Genomic DNA, 11700 nt, shown 5'->3' with positions numbered 1-11700 from the left:
CCCCCGTTCTCTGCTCCAAAGCAAGAACGGTAAACACCAAGGCAGCGAACAGCAGTTGCCACCGTGGCTGACTTTTTTCGTTAAGCAGTTTTGCAGTGGTGGGTGAGGAACACATCTCATCCGTGTACACAGCCATCCTCAGCCTCGCTGCTCTGAGTCAGCATCTTTTACTGTGAATCTTTGTTGAGGCCGCAGATTTCGGAACCAGATCTGGCCGGGCACACGTCTGAAAATTAAGCCTTCAGCGTTAACGGGATGGGACGGAGGCCCAAGGAAGCTCGAGGGCGTAGCCCACGCCTCCCAGGACAGGGTCTCACTCACTGCAGAACCTCCGGGGGGACGGTCAGCTGGTCGTATTTGAGGTGTTCACGGAGCTCACTCAGATAGTTGAAATAGGTGACCTTCTCCCCAAACTTGTGACTAAAAACAACAGAAGCAAGAGAATAAAGAAAATGATTAGATGACGGGGCCCGGGGGGAGGGGCTGGCAGCAGGAGCCCTGGAAGAACAGTGCTGGCGTTTCTCATATTAAGGAAACATAAATGCTGACACAACCTAAACCCAGAACGTAATGGAAGCAGCGCACGTCTGCAGATGTTCCGCTTTCATAAGAGCTCGGATGCATCAAACACGCTTGAGAATCTCATCTGCATAAAGATAAATATTTGTCTCCAGTCTGAATGGCCGTGAATTCGTACAGATGTAGGAGAGCGCAGAGCCAGGAAGCCCTGTGCCCACGGCTCCCGGAGGGCGCGCACAGGGCATCGCGGGGCCCGGTTTCTGGGGTCGGCAGTGGCTTCACTTTTGAACATCTCTCTGCGAGTCACATCTTCCTGACTGTGGGGACCAAGCAAGACACCCTCTGATTTCTCTCCAGGACGGTCACCCTGGGCAAGTCCTGGCCGAATTCACTCACATCCCCTTGAAAGCAGGGGTTCTCCTACACAAGTAGTGAGACTATTTACATACACTTGTCCACTGCCTGACACCTGGTAGACATCACGACCCGGCACGATGACTAGTAAGGAGCCTCAGGTTACCCAGCTGAAAAGTGGGGAGAAGAACAGGAGGCTCAGCTGGGTGAGAAGTTCGACGCCAGGCCCAGCCTGCGCCTCGTAAACGGCCGCCCCCTGACTGCTCCGCCGTTTACAGCTTCACTGACATGTCACTGACACGCACGCAGCTGGATATATGTCACGTGCACCATTCGATGAGTTTGGACATGTGCGTACACTGCGATACCATCACCACAACCAGGTAACAGGCGCAACCACAGCCTCTAAAGGTTTCCTTGTGCCCCTTCATGTGCAATGCTGTATGTGCATGCGTGTGTGTGTGTGTGTGTGTGTGTGTGACAAGAACACGACACGAGATGCACCCTCTCCAGGACACCTCAAGTGTGTGACTCATCGTCAGCCCAGGCTCTCTGCTGTCCTGCAGATTCTCTAGAACCTCCTCACCTTGCATAACCAAAACAGCTGTCTTATCTCAGACCCGCTGGAGCCCAGAGCCCACGGGGGGCCGAACCACGGGCACCGGCTCCCCCTAGTGCAGGAGGGGGAGTCAGACCAGGTGCCCGGGCCCCTAGCTCCCAGCCCTGACAGAGGGGGCCTGGCATGAGCCGGCTGCGGGGACAGAGGTGTCGGCTTTAGAGCTGCAGGGAAGCCCCTCGTGCAAACTCCCGCCCACACAGGAGCCCCCTTCAGCTTTCTCTCTGCGTTTCTGCCTGTTCCCCCTCCGACCCCAAACCGACCAGGCATCTGTTGGACACCAGGTTCTGCAGATGCAGGCGGGGCTGCCTTCCTGCCTCTCACACCCAGAGAAGGGCCTCTTCGCAGCCCATCTAGGCGCTCGGGTGGACGAGCACCCCCAGAACTGCTCGAGGAGAAGACCCCAGCAGCCCCCGCCGCCTGCCAGCATTCGGCCGCCTGCACGGCCGGGACGACACAGTGGGACCTTTTGCTTTGCTCAAAAGGAAGTTAGCGTCTCCTTAGCTGGTTTGATTTCTAAACAACCTCAGAGTACCCTCCACCCAAAGCACTGACTATGTGACCTGCAGGCCCTCGCACGTATTTACCCATTTATTTAATCCTCACAACAAGCCCATGAGACAGGTACTAACATGCCCATTTTACAGAGGAGTCAGCTGAGGCTGGCAGAGGAGAACCAGTAAGGGGCAGAGCCTGGCTCCGGAGTTCACCCTCTGACCCGCACTGTCCCGCCCTCAGAAAGCCACGTACCCCCAGCGATCATCAGCTTCGATGTAAGAATGATGCGAAGCTGACCTCACGCAGTACGTGGTTTGTGTTCAGCAATGTGGAAGCAACTTCAACGCCCAGACTCACCCGGGCACAGGTCCTTGGGACCAAGCCCTCAGGGACAATTCACTGAGCCCATCCTTCCCCAGACGGAACCCAGATGGAGATCTCTGACTTCACACAGAGAGTCCTTGAGCCGTTGAGAATGCCTCCTCATTCCTGAAAGGATGGCCGCTCTTGCATTTCTCAACTTTTTCAAGAAAGGAGAAACAGGAAGATGTCGTTGCCCGGCTCCCTGATCCACACTGGACACTTGTGGTAAAAGCAGGCACCTCTCTCCTGCCCCCGGGTTCTGCCCACAACGTGCCGAGTTCTTCTTGGGATCTCGACATGTCTGCGTGCGTGCTCAGTGTAGGAAGTCATGAACCAAATCACTGGTTGAGCTTCAAGGACAAGGACTGATTTCTTTACCCATCTCAGAAGTAGGAGCGCACATCTGGCCACAGGACAGCCACCCGCTTGGATGGGGCGAGGGAGGATGATGTCCATGGTGTCACTTTTTCCCTGAAAGGCCATGAAAAAGACTAAGCATTAGGGCTCATCCTATCATGGCCGAGAAGCCCATAGAGCACCTCTGAGTCAAGTAGAAACAGGAGCTCCTTCCTCCAGGCAGATGCCTTCCAGCACTAGGTGAGAAGAGACCCGCTTGATAGTAGCCCTTCATGTCAATGCCCTTGGGCAGTGAACAACCTACACAACTGTTCACGGCGGCCATGCTTACCACTTCCATCTGGTGGTGAAGGTTTCTGAGGCAGGTGCCTGGAAAGAGCACACTGTATCAGTTGTTGTCAGAGGTACTTTTTTTTGGATTCAGGTGAAATTCTTAACATTAACCGTCTTAAAGCGAACAATTCAGTGACATTTAGTACATTCACAACATTGTGAGATCATGGCCTCCATCCAGTTCCAAAACCTTCTCACTGCTCCGAAGAAAGCCCATACCCATTAGACAATCATTCCTCCTTCCCTGCCCCGCCACTGCCAGGAACCCCACCTGCTTTCTGTCTGTCGGGGGTACTTCTGTCTTTACAAGAAAACAAATCCTCAACTCATCCCTGGCCCAGCAGCGGTACCCTTGGTGAGAGTTGACCCACAGGTCATGGATTATTTGATGTCGCAAAAGGAATAATCTGGCAATGGAACGTGCCCAATCTCAGAGGACCGCAGGAGACGAATTCTCCGGGATCGGGCATCCTCTGTCCTGTGTGCTCCGTAAACACACAGTGGGCTGAGAGCAGTGTCAGCTGCTCAGGAGGACGGGGTGGGGAGCGCCTCCTGGGAGGGCAGCTCACCGGCCGGGGTAACGGGCTGCCTGGGATTCTGGCTCGCCTCGCGAATTCCGCGGCCAAGCCCATCACGCGGCAGCAGTAGTGGCTAAAGACCCTCTAGGCATCCGCTACCGGCAAGGCTCTTGCTGTCGCCATTCTATCTTCAGCATCTCTTGGAAGATTCTTTAACGAACTAGGTTGGATGGCTGGGTCAGGGGTATTCTCATGAAACAAGCAGCCCAAAGGCTTCCAGATGTTCCTATGATCCAACTGTGTCTTTGTTCACTTTGAGCCGCGGGCCCCAGGCCACGGCCGCTGGGCACCACGCTGTGGGTGGACAAACGGGGCTTCCACGGTCGAGAGGGAAGCGGGTCTGGAAGCAGCCCTGGCAGAGCCCCCGGCGCTGTGGCCCCCGAGCCGGCCCAGCAGCAGGCGAGTCTGCCCCCGGCCAGCCTTTCCTCCTCTCTGTCCCCCACAAGGGGACGCAAACATTTCCAGGGATGCCCAGACATGGGCCGGGGTTAGGCTGCTTGAGTGAAATGCAATCGGCACGTTGTCAGGGACCACAGTCCGAGGCCCGGAGCACCCACACGAGCCCCACGGGCGCAAGAATGTCCCAAACGTGGGACGCAAGTCACACGGGCGCCTGGCCTCTGCAGGTAGCCTGAGAGAGGACTTGACCCCCAGCAAGAGCTGCTGGGCAGGAGGGCACTTCGCTTGGTTTCAAGCAGCCTCGGTGGCGCTGGACCAGGAGCTGCCCTCCTTCCCGGGCCAAGCTTGTCACCAGACCTGAGGCTGCCTGCTCACCCGGCTGACTCTGGGCTGCAGTCGGGACTTTGGCAGCTCTCAGGACACCCGAGGGACCCGGCCAGGAAGGAGGCCCCGGGAGCAGCGTGGCCGCACAGAGCGCGCAGCCCCAGCAGAGAGGGGCAGGATGGGGGAGGGTTGAGGGCAGCTGAGGCCACGGCAGGTGAGTGGGGGGCGCTGCCTTCTGAGTGGCAGGAAATGAGGCGAGTGCAGAGGGCGGCCTGCGTGGCTTTAAGAGGGAGGCCGGGAGGGAGGGAGGGGGGAGACCTCAAAGGGCCCTGAGGGAGCTCCCTGGCGGCCTAGTCGTTAAGGTGCCAGGCTTTCACTGCCGTGGCCAGGGATTCAATCCCTCGCTGGGGAACTGAGATCCCGCAAGCCTCATGGCAAGACCAAATAAATAAATTAATCAAAAAATAAAAGGGTCCTGAGTCCAGAGTTCAAGTCTGTGGACCTAAAGCCACCCGAGGCGGGGGGAAGACATCAGTCCTGCGGGTGGGATTGGTGACCTGGCACTGACGTGACATCCACCTGAGGACCTGTCAGTCTGTCCGTTAGCCTTTGACCTGGCACATCCGCTCTGCACTGAGAGTGACGGAGAGGCACCTGCACAGGGAGGGGGACACACACGGGAGTGGGGTGGGGAGGGCGGCCTACGGAGGGGGGTGTGCAAGGGGGGGCGTGGAGGCGGCACAGGGCAGACTGAGCCCAGCAGCCGCCTGTGGTTGAGCTCGCGAAGCGGGGGCGCATCCGGCAGCCACAGAGCATGATGACTCGGCTTCTGGGGTGGTCCTCCCCTGCGGGGCAGACAGCCTGGCCCCGGCACCGACACCCAAGGCTGCTGTCTCTTGCCACAGCTGGGGGCGATCCCAAAAACAGCAGCCTCTGGACCAGCCCACCTGAGCCAAGAGGCACGGGAGGCTGCGCTGAGGTGGTGGCAGCGCCTGCCGGACGGGCACCGACTACCTGACGCTCTGGGTACCTTAGCCAAGGTCACCTTCACCACCACGGGCATCCCCAGAGCACACGCTTGCTGCCCGTGCCTGTGGCTCGGACGGCGTCCAGCAATCATTTACTGATTGACGGGCGGACTGGTTATAGGAAGAGTGTCAGAACCTGCAGAAAATAGAAGGGTGCCCCTCCAGAAACGTACGCGATTCTGAACTCACTTTAACTCACAGGGAACAAGTATTTACAACTGTTCTCAGACATTCACTTAAAATGAGGAGAGAGACAGCAGAGCATCCTCATCACCGGCCGGCTCTAAAGGGCGAGTCAAGGTCACACACACGCGCACACACTCACACGTGCTCTCGGAGTCCCGCCTGCTGCCCGGCCAGGACAGCTGTTTGTTATTTATGCCACGTCGGCTTCTCCCGGGAGCCTGCAAGCCACTGGCACGTTCAGAATTTGCCAGTCGTTTCGGTTTCCAAAGACGGCGGCCTTTTCACAGGTTCCTTGAGAATTCTGGTCATGGTTTCTGTTTGTTTAGAAAGATCCTGTTGAACCCACACATTTATCTGCTTCCCTTGCCAGATGGGCATTTTCGGGCACAAAAACCTTCGACGGCTAGGCCTGGGAAGTACAAAGTGTTTTCCAAACAGTGTTTCTACCAACTTGGAGGCCAGGGTTCCACGGCTCACCTGCGCCTGTGCTCGTCTGCGAGAGGGAAGGAAAAGGACGACTTTGCTTCTGAAGATATGAATTGTTTGTGCAGCTACTAAAGGAACATGGAATTGAATGACCCTGGGGCGAAAGGGAAGTCAGCATCCACGTCGAAATGTCAAAAACAAAATAATGAGGAGCATTTTTAGCACTGGAATCAGACCAAGTGGAGAGTCTCGGGGACGTGCTAAGTGGTTTGGTGAACGGAAGCCCAGCTCTGGAGCGAAAAGACCAGGTATGGCCCCTGCCTGGCCCCACGGTCCAGGGGAGAGGACAGGGACGGCATGCGGGGAGTGTCTGCCCAGCTCTGCGAGCCCCTCTCTGAGAACCAGCCAGGGCTCTATCAGCCACGTCCACATCTGCAGGGACTTCACAGGTGGGGGCTGCCGTCCGCACCAGGCCGGCCCTCACTTCAGACACCAGCTATGTGTCGGGGGTCCCCAGGCCACCCCGCTTCTGACCAGCTGCCTACAGACTCGGAGCTTCTCACTAACCCCCTCTCAACCGATAATTCATTGGCTCACAGAATTCGGGAAAGCGTTATACTTACAATTAGTTTTCTTATAAAGAATACAAATCAGGACCCGGCAAGAAGGGAGATGCACAGGGAGTCGGGTGGGGGGTTGGGGGTCCTGGCCATGGAACCTGTGTGCCCTCTCCCCATGCAGTCGGGACATCGACCACACACCATCACCACCAAACAGCTCCACTGAGCCGCCGTGTCCAGCGCAACTGTTGGGGTTTCATTACATAGCCATGACTGGACGAATCACGGTCCAATCAATATGCATCCACCCATGCATCCACCCATGCATCCACCCATGCATCCACACGCCCAGCCAGCCAGCCAGCCAGCCAGCCATCTATCCACATGTCCATCCATCCATCCGTCCATCCATCCATCCATCCATCCGTCCATCCATCCATCCATCCATCCATCCATCCAACCATCCATCCACACGTCCATCCATCCATCCACACGTCCATCCATCCATCCACACGTCCATCCATCCATCTATCCACATGTCCATCCATCCATCCATCCGTCTGTCCATCCATCCATCCATCCATCCATCCACACGTCCATCCATCCATCTATCCACACGTCCATCCGTCCATCCATCCATGGGTACTGCTGATTAAATCATCGAGCTGCTTTACTGAGCTTGGTCTCCAGTGCCCCCGAGGCCACAAAGCCCAAACCCTCTAGTCACATGGGGGGGGTCTCTCCCGCACAGAAGCCCCACCCGGAGTCGTCTCGTGAGCATAACTATCTAGGGGTCCTGCACGAGTCACCCCCTAACATAAACTATCACGAATCACTAAGATACTCCTATCACTTGGAAATTCCAAGGATTGAGAGGCTACCTCCTGGCAACCGGGACAAAGGCCAGACACATTCTTTACTGCAGTGTCCCATGACCCTGCACCCCAGCCCACTGTCCGCTGTGCCAGAGGGGCCTCCACACCCCAGGCTGGAGATGCAGGGAGAGAAGCAGCAGCTACGAGGGCCTCGGATGTGGCACACCACTGACACGACACACCACTCCCAGCTTCGGGGCCCAAACGAGAGACGGTGGTGGTACTGTGACGCGGAGGGCGAGTGACCCTGGGGAGCCCGCAAGGAGGGTAGGGGCACGATCAGGGGTCACTGGAAGGCCCGCCCCGGTGCCAGCTGGAGGACGGCCAACGGCAGGGTGTTCCGAGTGGAGACTGCCCGGTGGAAGGAAGTGGGGGGAGGCAGACAGAGACCTGCAGGCCAGCGATGGGAGGCGGGGAGCCAGAAGGCCCCCACGGAGAGCGTGGGTGGCCGGGCCGCTCACTGGGGAGGGAACACAGCAGGAGGCGGGGGGGGGCCCTGGTGGGGCTGTGGACACGGGCTGGGGCTCCACTGAGGACCCCTCAGGGAAGTGATGGTGGCCTGGCGGTGGACGAGGGACCGGGAGGCCGGTGGGCCTGGGGAGCAGCTGCCCAGTGCGGTGGGTCGCAGGGAAGAGTGAGGTTCACTGACCAAAACCCCCCACCCTCCGTCCTCTCAGTGTCCTGCTGGCCACGGTCGAGTGCCCCTGCCCTCAGGCGGGCACCTGAGAAGAGGCGGGCAGCTGAACGCCCACACCCCGTGGCAGTGAGAGACGTCGGGAACAGAGCAGCCCAGCGCTCCAGGGACACGGAGGACCCAGGGAGGCGTGGACAGCTTCAAAGAGATGGGGGGACGGGCATGGGGACGTGATGCCTTCACCAGTGAGGGGCAGCACGGCCACCCCCGGGCCAAGGGCGATCAGCAGGAAATTCCCAACAAGAAGTCGCACGTCAGTCTCTCAGAAAACCCGGGGGACCCGGTGTCCAAGAATGAGATCCCTCTGGGTAACGCCAGGACATAGTAGGTCTCCAGCAGAGGTCAGTGCCCTCCCCATACACTCGGGCCCCACTTTCCTCCCACCCACAGTTTCTCAGTTTTCCAGTGGCGGAGGGAGAGGCCACTGCTGATGAGGGGGCCCTGTGCTGGCCAGGTGAGGGGACGTGCTCCTGCCCAGAGAATGGATGGGGTGTGGAAACAAGGGCAAAACAGGCAGGTAAGGGTCAGAATGATGAATTCCCCCCCCCACCCCCACCCCCGAGGAGTCTGGACTCAGTTCAGCCAGCAATGGGGTAGGAGGGGCTCTGGCCAGGCTGTGAGCCCCTCCTGCCCTGCCATCTGCAAACGAAAGTAGGGAGGGTCCCTGGGCAGAGCACAGCATGTGCAAAGGCACTGAGGCAGGGACGTATAGGATGCAAGGCCAGCGCCCACGTCGGGCCTGGTTCCTTTCCCCTATGAGCATCCTGTTTACAAAAAACACTGATTTCATTCGATAAACACTTATTGAACACGTACTGTTTGCAAGGTCTATCCACTTGCACGAGGCTGAGCTATGAAGGTCAGCTACTCTTGAAGGCATTACCTCCCCCCCAAACTGAAAGGGCAACTCACAACACTTTCCTTCCACATCAACAGATTTCTAAATGTCCTGCCAAACTAATATCACAGCATTATTCAGATTCGACAAACTTTTATGCAGCTTAGAACAAGTGCCACGGTGGGTACATTGGGTTCCTTATGCTGTTCTCTCTACCTCTGATGCATTTGAAAATTTCCATTAAAAAAAATGAAAAAGGAGGGAGGGAGAGAGGAAGAGTCAAGGCTGGGCGCTCTGCCCGTCGGGACAGAACCCCTGCCCCGCGCACCAGCCAGGCAGTCCTGGGCCAGCCTCTCTGCTCATCTACAACGTGGGGATAAGAGAACTGACTTCACGGGGAGCAGGAAGGACTAAATCCACAGCTTGAATTAAGCCATGCAGAGGTGGCACACAGCAAATGCTCAACAAATTTGACCCGTTACCACGTGTCCGGCAGGATGGTGGGTGCTTCCAGGTGTGCTGTTTCATTTGCGGGTGAGGAAATCGAGGCCCAGAGAAGCCAAGTGAGCCACCAGCTGGCTTCAAGGGCAGCACCCCCAGCCCGGCCTCCACGGCCCCCTCTGCCCCTGGGACCCCATGTTCCGGGTGGGGAGGCCTTCGCGCTCCCGCAGCTCCTGCGTTGAGGCCTCCTCCGCAGCCGTGAGGAGCCCCAGGACCCCCAGCCCTTCCGCTCACTGAACAGTCGCTGGGCATCTGGATTAACATCAGTCAGGATGAGTAGACACCCTTGCTGCTCGCTGGCAACACAGGCCAGTGTATCGAAACGGGCTTCAAGATGATGATACATGGGAGGAAATGAAAACTATCAATAAAATGCAAATTCTAAAAGGCATCGGTTTAACTGACGACCCCTTCTTCTCCCCTCGCTGTTTACGACACGACATTGTTCACTGTCTCCGAGACAGGAGAAGCCCTGTTTATGCATAAAGGAATGATTCCCTGAGCTGAGACCCATGACACGCCCACCACCATCCATCACCGGCTCCAGAGAGTGAAGGACGATTAAAACACATAATAAAGGGGCTTCCCTGGTGGCGCAGCGGTGGAGAGTCCGCCTGCCGATGCAGGGGACACAGGTTCGTGCCCCGGTCCGGGAGGATCCCACATGCCGCGGAGCGGCTGGGCCCGTGAGCCATGGCCGCTGAGCCTGCGCATCCGGAGCCTGCGCATCCGGAGCCTGTGCTCCGCAACGGGAGAGGCCACAACAGTGAGAGGCCCGCGTACCGCAAAAAAAAAAAAAAAAAAAAAAAATTGCGTAATAAAGGCACCAGCGATCTCACTGGGACTAATGTGGGAGTTTGTTTAGGTTTTTATTTTAAGGTTGCTAACTGTTTTTTGCATGAGTGAAAGGGGATTTGAAGACTCGTTTTGTCTGTGTCCTGCAGGAAATCCCAGCTGGGGTCTGCATGGTTGTGAGGGAAGCTCTGGCTGTGAAGGTGGTGACTTGTTAGTCACCCAGCAGGACCAAGGCCGGCATGTCCCTCTGTTCTCTCTTCTTTGCCACTCGCCCCTAAGATTATACCTCCCACCGCCTCTGATCCTGGGGCGGAACTTTCCCTCTGCCCACCCTGCTTTCCAACATCTAATGTGCCTCTCAGCTCACAGCCCCAGACCCAGACTGGAGCTTCAGAAGGTGACCACCACTCTTTAAAATATTTTTTATTTTATTTTTTGGCTGTGCCGCATGGCTTGCAGGATTTCAGTTCCCTGACCAGGGGTTGAACCCAGGCCCTCGGCAGCTAGAGCACACAGTCCTAACCACTGGACCGCCAGGGAATTCCCTAAAATATTTAAATCAACACTATCTTTTTAATTAATTAATTTATTTTTGGCTGCGTTGGATCTTCGTTGCTGCGTGCAGGCTTTGTCTAGTTGCGGCGAGCGGGGGTTACTCTTCGTTGCGGTGTGCGGGCTTCTCATTGCGGTGGCTTCTCTTGTTGCGGAGCACGGGCTCTAGGCGTGTGGGCTCAGTAGTTGTGGCTCGCGGGCTCTAGAGCGCAGGCTCAGTAGTTGTGGTGCACGGGCTTAGTTGCTCCGCAGCATGTGGGATCTTCCTGGACCAGGGCTTGACCGCATGTCCCCTGCATTGGCAGGTGGATTCTTAACCACTGTGCTACCAGGGAAGCCCAGAAGAGATACTTTTAAAATTTCTTCTACTGGACCCAAACTTGAGAGGATGTGAGCCTGGAGTTACCCAAGGTCACCACATGGAACTGGAGGAAAATGAAGCCCATGGCGGAAGACAATGCAAGGGGTGGAGAAAATGTCCCTAAAACACTGTGCACCTGGATCCAGCTGTACTTGAGTGCAAAGATCCAATAAACCCTCTTTTCTGCTTAAGCCAGTTTGGGTTATACATGACCTGTCACTTGTAACAAAACGAGTACTGATTTTTTTTCTTTGAAAGATCAGTGGTATTGAAACACAATGAAATCTTCCTCAGTATTCTCTACTTTAAGAGAATGAAACAATCAAGGCCACACTGTTTTTCTTTTTGGTTGTGGCACAAGGAAATGAACTTCATTTCTGAAAACTCTTTGGGGGAGATCTGGCTTAGAACAGAGCTATGACGGCACCAATGGACATCAGCCCTGCCCTGCACTCAGTCCCGACCTCTCTGGTACCCATCACTCACCCCTCTGGTACCCATCATTCACCCCTCTGGTACCCATCATTCACAGCTCTGGTACCC

General features: G+C 56.6%; 1 long non-coding RNA gene across 1 annotated transcript in view; it reads right to left on the bottom strand.

Annotated features, from left to right (window-relative positions):
- Positions 1–248: 248 nt before the first annotated feature.
- The window catches only part of LOC114885196, an 18750-nt gene continuing 7298 nt past the window's right edge, over positions 249–11700 (bottom strand). Inside the window, exons 2-3 of the long non-coding RNA XR_003791036.1 lie at positions 2729–2821; positions 249–420 (exon numbers count right to left, since the gene is read on the bottom strand). This is a non-coding gene — a long non-coding RNA (uncharacterized LOC114885196). The remainder of the gene's footprint in view (positions 421–2728; positions 2822–11700) is intronic.

This window comes from Monodon monoceros, unplaced genomic scaffold, assembly GCF_005190385.1.
Source record: "Monodon monoceros isolate NGI ecotype Baffin Bay Population unplaced genomic scaffold, NGI_Narwhal_1 Super_Scaffold_6, whole genome shotgun sequence".
Taxonomy (NCBI): Eukaryota; Metazoa; Chordata; class Mammalia; order Artiodactyla; family Monodontidae; genus Monodon; species Monodon monoceros.
This window is presented reverse-complemented; position numbering and strand designations above follow the sequence as displayed.